The sequence below is a fragment of the Coregonus lavaretus genome, assembly GCF_964263955.1.
Source record: "Coregonus lavaretus genome assembly, contig: HAP1_SCAFFOLD_710, whole genome shotgun sequence".
NCBI classification, from domain to species: Eukaryota; Metazoa; Chordata; class Actinopteri; order Salmoniformes; family Salmonidae; genus Coregonus; species Coregonus lavaretus.
In genome coordinates, this window is record NW_028156132.1 from 16,111 (window position 1) to 24,165 (window position 8,055).

Sequence of the window (8,055 nt, forward strand, 5' to 3'; positions counted from 1 at the left end):
AACTTGGGATATGTATTTTCTTCAATCCCCTGCCTTTTTTGCACAGGGTTGCAGTGACAAAGGAAGCAAGAGGAAGGATGGTCGGGCACCGCTGGGGTTAAGTCCCCAGTATCTAATGAGCTCCTCTGTTCCAGTATGTTGCATAAGCCCATTACCTCCCGGCACATTACCTCATTCGTTTCTTATATGTGGATGGCTCCACCTCTCCCAGGAGTATGGTGGCATGGAAGCTTCAAGACACAGCTCACGGTACACACACACACACAAACATGTACACCGAAACACACACACACACACACATACACGGAGGTAGGCACACACACACCTCAAATGTGCTGAATACAATAGGTGTAGACATTACAGTTAAATGCTTACTTACAAGCCCATAACCAACAATGCAGTTTAAGAAAAAAAAAAAAAGAAGCAAATAATTAAAGAGCAACAGCTAAATAAAATAACAGTAGGGAGGTTATATACAGGGGGTACCGTTACAGAGTCAATGTGCGGGGGCACCGGTTAGTCGAGGTAATTGAGGTAATATGTACATGTGGGTAGAGTTAAAGTGACTATGCATAAATAATAAACAGAGTAGCAGCAGCATAAAAGAGGGGATTGGGGTGGGGTGGAGTAGGGTGGGGGGCAATGCAAATAGTCCGGGTAGCCATGATTAGCTGTTCAGGAGCCTTATGGCTTGGGGGTAGAAGCTGTTAAGAAGCCTTTTGGACCTAGACTTGGTGCTCCGGTACCGCTTGCCGTGCGGTAGCAGAGAGAACAGTCTATGACTAGGGTGGCTGGAGTCTTTGATAATTTAAGAGGTCCTGGATGGCAGGAAGCTTGGCCCCAGTGATGTACTGGGCCGTACGCACTACCCTCTGTAGTGCCTTGCGGTTGGAGGCCGAGCAGTTGCCATACCAGGCGGTGATGCAACCAGTCAGGATGCTCTCGATGGTGCAGCTGCATAACTTTTTGAGGATCTGAGGACCCATGCCAAATCTTTTCAGTCTCCTGAGGGGGAATAGGCTTTGTTGTGACCTCTTCACGACTGTCTTGGTGTGTTTGGACCATGATAGTTTGTTGGTGATGTGGACACCAAGGAACTTGAAGCTCTCAACCTGTTCCACTACAGCCCGTCGATGAGAATGGGGGCGTGCTCAGTCCTCTTTTTTTCCCTGTAGTCCACAATCATCTCCTTTGTCTTGAGCATGTTGAGGGAGAGGTTGTTATCCTGGCACCACACGGCCAGGTCTCTGACCTCCTCCCTATAGGCTGTCTCATCATTGTTGGTGATCAGGCTTACCACTGTTGTGTCGTCTGCAAACATAATGATGGTGTTGGAGTCGTGCCTGGCCATGCAGTCATGGGTGAACAGGGAGAACAGGAGGGGACTGAGTACGTACCCCTGAGGGGCCCCCGTGTTGAGGATCAGTGTGGCAGATGTGTTGTTACCTACCCTTACCACCTGGGGGTGGCCCGTCAGGAAGTCCAGGATCCAGTTGGTCCTCCCCGCTTGGTTGTTCTATGCATCACAGTTAACACTCCGACAGTAAGAGTCTATAATGTTTCTATTCCACAAAGCCATTGAGTCGACCCTGAGATATCAGGCGAAGATGGAGCGAAATAAATAAAAACACCACCATGGCTGCTGCCCGGAGATATACTGTATAATTCAGAGAGAAGCAGAGAGAGCAAGGGGGGGGGGCGAGAGAGAGAGAGGGTGGAGAGAGAGAGGGTGGGGGTGACAGAGAGAGAGAGAGGGGGGGGGATGGGGGGTTGTGGGGTTGGGGGTGACAGAAAGAGAGAGAGGGGGTGGGGGGTGAGAGAGAGAGAAAGAGAGAGAGAGAGGGGGGAGTAACAGAGAGAGAGAGAGAGGGGGTGGGGGGGTGACAGAGAGAGCGAGAGAGAGAGAGAGAGAGAGAGAGAGAGAGAGAGAGAGAGACAGAGAGAGACAGAGAGACAGAGAGAGAGAGAGAGTTGAGACTCTGCATGCAGAATTCTGCAAAAATATCCTCAGTGTACAACAAAAAACACCAAATAATGCATGCATAGCAGAATTAGGCTGATACCCGCTAATTATCAAAATCCAGAAAAGAGCCGTTAAATTCTTTAACCACTCAAAAGGAAGCGATTCCCAAACCTTCCATAACAAAGCCATCACCTACAGAGAGACGAACTTGGAGAAGAGTCCCCTAAGTAAGCTGGTCCTGGGGCTCTGTTCACAAACACAAACAGACCCCACAGAGCCCCAGGACAACAACAACAACAACACAATTAGACCCAACCAAATCATGAGAAAACAAAAAGAGAATTACTTGACACATTGGAAAGAATTAACAAAAGAACAGAGAGTGCTATTTGGCCCTAAACAGTGAGTACACAGTAGCAGAATACCTGACCACTGTGACTGACCCAAACTTAAGGAAAGCTTTGACTATGTACAGACTCAGTAAGCATAGCCTTGCTATTGAGAAAGGCCGCCCTAGACAGACCTGGCTCTCAAGAGAAGACACCCTGCCCACAAAATGAGGTGGAAACTGAGCTGCACTTCCTAACCTCCTGCCAAATGTATGACCATATTAGAGACAGATATTTCCCTCGGATTACAGAGATCCACAAAGAATTCGAAAACAAACCCAATTTTAATAAACTCTACTGGGTGAAAAACCACAGTGTGCCATCACAGCAGCAAGATTTGTGACCTGTTGCCACAAGAAAAGGGCAACCATTGAAGAACAAACACCATTGTAAATACAACCCATATTTATGTTTATTTATTTTCCCATTTGTACTTTAACTATTTGCACATTGTTACAACACTGTCTTTATTCTTTATTCTTGTGGAACTTCTGAGTGTAATGTTTACTGTTATTATTTATTGTTTATTTCACTTTTGTTTACTATCTACTTCACTTGCTTTGGTAATGTTAACACACGTTTCCCATGGCAATACATCCCTTAAAAACGACGACAGAGAGAGAGGAAAAAGAGTGAAGCCTCTCCTTTTGTGCAAAGAATTCCCTCAGAAATTCCTTCATCCATTTTAGCATGCAGCCCCTGACTGTCAGTGCCCCATGTGGCTGATGTTCACGCATTCTTGAGGATCTCACAAGCAGAGTCCTACTGCAACAACAATACTTTCAGTAAAGAGAATAGCCATTCTCATAAAACTAGTCAAGACAGACTAACAACGAGGCAAGACAGATTAAGAACACTGGACTCACACAGTATATAGAATCTCTTTCCACCAGAATTCCAGAACTCTGAATCAGAATCTAGAACATATTATTTTTGATGACAGCCATGTGGACACTGTATGACAATCAAAGACGTATGTTTCTTTCAAACAACAAAATCACTTCAGAGTTCTGTGTTGATTGATTGTGGATGAAGCTGAATAAATGTAACTGTGTGTGTGTATCAATTATCCACTGCTAATCCATCTGTATGTCTTCTGTCTGAACAAGGGAATATTATTCATGTCTATTGGAATGAGGGAATGACTGCCACTTTCACTGAACTGAACAATTGTTTCCTATACGCGTCTCCAAACATCAACATATACTGTATGTTAGCTTTTACTTACAGAAGGATCTATTCAATTTTATTGACAGCATTGAAGGAAAATTCATTTAAATTTGGCGTTTGAACACTTCAGTTTGTCACTGTAAATCACTGAAGCACAAGTCAAGAGACAACAATGGGCCTATTATTCAAGCTAATAGCTGCTCAGTCGTTCCTGACTCCAGTTCAGTGTATGTCCCAAATGGTACCCTATTCCCTATATAGTGCACTACTTTTGACCAGAGCCCTATGGGCTAACCTTGAGCACAGGTCAAAACTAGTGCACTATGTACGGAATAGGGTGCCATTTGGGAGGCAGACACAGTGTGACGGCTGTGACTCTGAATAAACTGCTCAATATGGGACGTGTGTTTACATGGATATCAGTATTTAATTGCAGTTTTGAGACAGCATCAATTCAGACAGACAATGGATGGAGTTTATAGTAATGTTGCCTAGAGCCAGAAGAGTTTTTCTGCCAGTTTCCTTATGTATTTTAATGAAAAAGTAAACGATCACATCAAATCAAACCGTGGGGGATTCTTCCCCCGAAGGCTCTAACACACCCAAGATATACTGTAACTGAATCCTCCTCATATTACAAATATGACCGGAATAATGTGGAATCCTGTCTCATGATTTGTTTGTTTATTGTTAATTTCTCTAATTTCTCTCACTCCCATAGGCTGTTTCCCAAATGGCACCCTATTCCCTATATAGTGAACTACTTATGACCAGAGCCTATGGGGCTCAGGTCAAAAGTAGTGCACTCAAGAGGGAATAGGGTGCCATTTGGGACGCAGTCCATAGACTGAGGTACTGAGGATACAAAAACGTCTGTTAGTGTTAGTGCTTGTCAGAGCCAACTCAATAACAAACGTTTCAATCACGACCATTTGGACTTCATTAGGGTTAAAACCACAGTCCTCACACATCAATCACAGAAAACATCATGACCAAATGTGTCCCTGGTATAATTGTTTGCATACAGACCTTTTTTCTCTGACATCCAGTGACAGTGCATGCAGTGATGGAAAACTGTAACACATCCCACAATACATCATTCTGTTTGAAGAGGGAAACGTCTGAAATATGGAATCCATATGAATGTTTCACAACCCGTTCCAAGTTTCCAACAAAAATGTGATCTCCTAATACACAGAAACAGGGAATGGAAAATTGTCACCATCTCTCTCTTTCTCTTTTCTCTCAGGGTCTGGGGAGAGGGGGATATGACTGATGCTTGGCTGGAGCTACTGTCCTATGCATGTGTCTCCTTTCTCCTCTGTCTGTTCCAGGGATGAGTTAAAACAGAGCGTCAGAACCCAGGCTTTCTTGAATAATTGAGGGAGTGACTGCAGCATAGAGCAGAACAGGGTACTCTGCTTAGACCCTGCTGATGTGATGTGGAAGGAACCTTTAAAAGATGTATGGATGTTTCCCTGGGGGGACGTGTAGAGGGCTGCACAAAGCTCAGCGCTCTGCTCTGTACACTTGAAGATTATGTGTGGCTCCTCTAAAGGAAGATGACCTGAAAAAGGCTCTAAGGATCATTATTTACCACAGAGACGGGTTGAGTTATTTACCACAGAGACGGGTTGAGTTATTTACCACGGAGCCGGGTTGAGTTATTTACCACAGAGACGAGTTGAGTTATTTACCACAGAGACGGGTTGAGTTATTTACCACAGAGACGGGTTGAGTTATTTACCACAGAGACGAGTTGAGTTATTTACCACAGAGACGGGTTGAGTTATTTACCACAGAGACGGGTTGAGTTATTTACTACAGAGACAGGTTGAGTTGGACATGATCATGTTCATATAAAGATAGTAAATGTTACTGTCCCATAATCAATTACATTTACTTTTAATGCAAATCATTTGGCTGCATGACGCTCCTATTCAGAGTGTCTTCCAAGACCGCCACAGCCTTGTGTAATGTACTGAGTGCAGGCCAGGCAAGGGAAAGAGCATAGCTAGGTAAACAAGAACATATAAAGATACAGATTCACATTTACTATGAATGTGTCCGGAAACTTTACGGGAAAACAAAGTCAGACACTTCCTTTGCAGTTAACTATCCTTCCAGCCGCCCGCTAGTTTCACTTGATCTTGGTTGCAAGGCTGTGCCTTTAAAATGTAATCTCTGACTCAGATGTATCGGTTTCTCTTCACCCCACCATTAAGGCCTGGGCCTAAATGATTGATCCCCCGCCTTCATCAGCATAGCAGTCACGTCTGAGCGGAGGGAGTAGAGGGAGCACTAAGGATCCCCCCCCAACACACACACACACACACACACACACACACACACACACACACACACACACACACACACACACACACGCATGCAGGCACGCACACACACACACACACACAAATACACACACGGACGCATGCACAGACACAGACACACAAACACACACATGCACACGCATACAGGGTATACACACACACACTGCTCCAGCCACTAAGATAATTAGGAGGGATTCTCATTAAGGGGAAATGAAAGGTTCAGATAGAGAGAAGCGGGAGCATAGCCCTGGGGCCTTCTGGGTGTTTAATGTCTTCCCCCGGACCACGGGATCGTTCTAATCAAATCCTGAGGCTGGGTCTAAAGACGACAGGCCTTAGAGACCGCAGAAACACACACACAGCTCGCTGTGGAAACACACACCACAAACATACACTAAGCACAGCCATAGACACCAAGCAAGGCACACATAATACATCAAGACAGCAAGAAAGAGGGAGAGAGAGAAAGAGACAGGGAGGGAGGGAGAGAAAGAGGGAGAGAGAGAGAAAAAGAGAGAGGAATGAACAATGCATAAATAAAGATTTAGCTCGGCTCCAGCAGATTAATAATGAATTGTGAAGGTTGGGATCAATAATATCAGCACATAACCTCCGACAGTATTAATACGGTGGGAGAAAAGGAGCTCCTCCAAATATACAGTATACATATACAGTCAAAAGTTTGGACACACCTACTCATTCCAGGGTTTTTCTTTATTTTTACTATTTTCTACATTGTATAATAATAGTGAAGACATTAAAACTATGAAAGAACACATATGGAATCATGTAGTAACCAAAAAAGTGTTAAACAAATCAAAATATATGATTTGGGCTTAGTGGGACTATCATTTTTTTTTCAACAGGACAATGACCCAACACACCTCCAGGCTGTGTAAGTGTTATTTTACCAAGAAGTGCTGCATCAGATGACCTGGCCTCCACAATCCCCCGACCTCAACCAAATTGAGATGGTTTGGTATGAGTTGGACCGCAGAGTGAAGGAAAAGCAGCCAACAAGTCCTCAGCATATGTGGGAACTCCTTCAAGACTGTTGGAAAAGCATTCCAGGTGAAGCTGGTTGAGAGAATGCCAAGAGTGTGCAAAGCTCTCATCAAGGCAAAGGGTGGCTATTTGAAGAATCTCAAATCTCAAATATATTTTGATTTGTTTAACACTTTTTTGGTTACTACATGATTCCATATGTGTTCTTTCATAGTTTTGATGTCTTGTAGAAATGTAGAAAATAGTAAAAATAAAGAAAAACCCTTGAATGAGTAGGTTTGTCCAAACTTTTGACTGGTACTGTATCTAAAATCAACATTACAGCATGAATTAGAGCATTCCCTGCTCAACTTCCTTTTATTGCTGCTAGGCAGGCATCCCAGGGTGATACCAGTCAGATGAATGATGCTTTGTGGATTCATCCGATGGATCAGATATATACCTGGAATTCACCAGAGGTGGGGATTGAAGAGGAACATCACTGCAGCACCATGGGAGCTATAGTTTTTAATATGCATGTGTGTATTTATGTCTCTCTCTGTTTCTCTCTGTTTCTTTGTCTCTCTCTCTCTCTCTCTCTCTCTCTCTCTCTCTCTCTCTCTCTCTCTCTATCTCTCTATCTCTCTCTCTCTCTCTCTCTCTCTCTCTCTCTCTCTCTCTCTCTCTCTCTCTCTCTCTCTCTCTCTCTCTCTCTCTCTCTCTCTCTCTTTCAGAGAGCTTTCATAGGCCCCCAACACAGTTGTTTAGGTCAGATACTGGAAGGGTGAGGTGTGTCATCCTCTGTATGGATGGTACCACCTGAAAAAGGCCAAAACACGCTACAGTGGTATTGTACATTACCCTCATGCATTTCACAATAATTAGTGCATCATGCATCTTGTTTGTCACATTGTGCTTCCTCTCTATACTCCTCAATTCTCGCCTCATGCTGCGACGAGACTCCTCAGCTTCCTGATGAGCTCGTTGCTGCTGTTGAGGCCACACCCCTCGTTAGTGGGGAGGGTTCATTATGCAAATGATCCTGCTGGAGCGGTATCAACGAGAAGCACGCTCTGTTATCATTTTCTGCCGCCGGGGCTTTTCCTCTCCCCGATCGCTCATACGGAATCATGGCCTAATAGCATCCCATTAACATAATTGCCAGCACAACTAGTGTTCCGTGTCTCAGAGCCACTCCGCTGCTCCACCAGGCGAA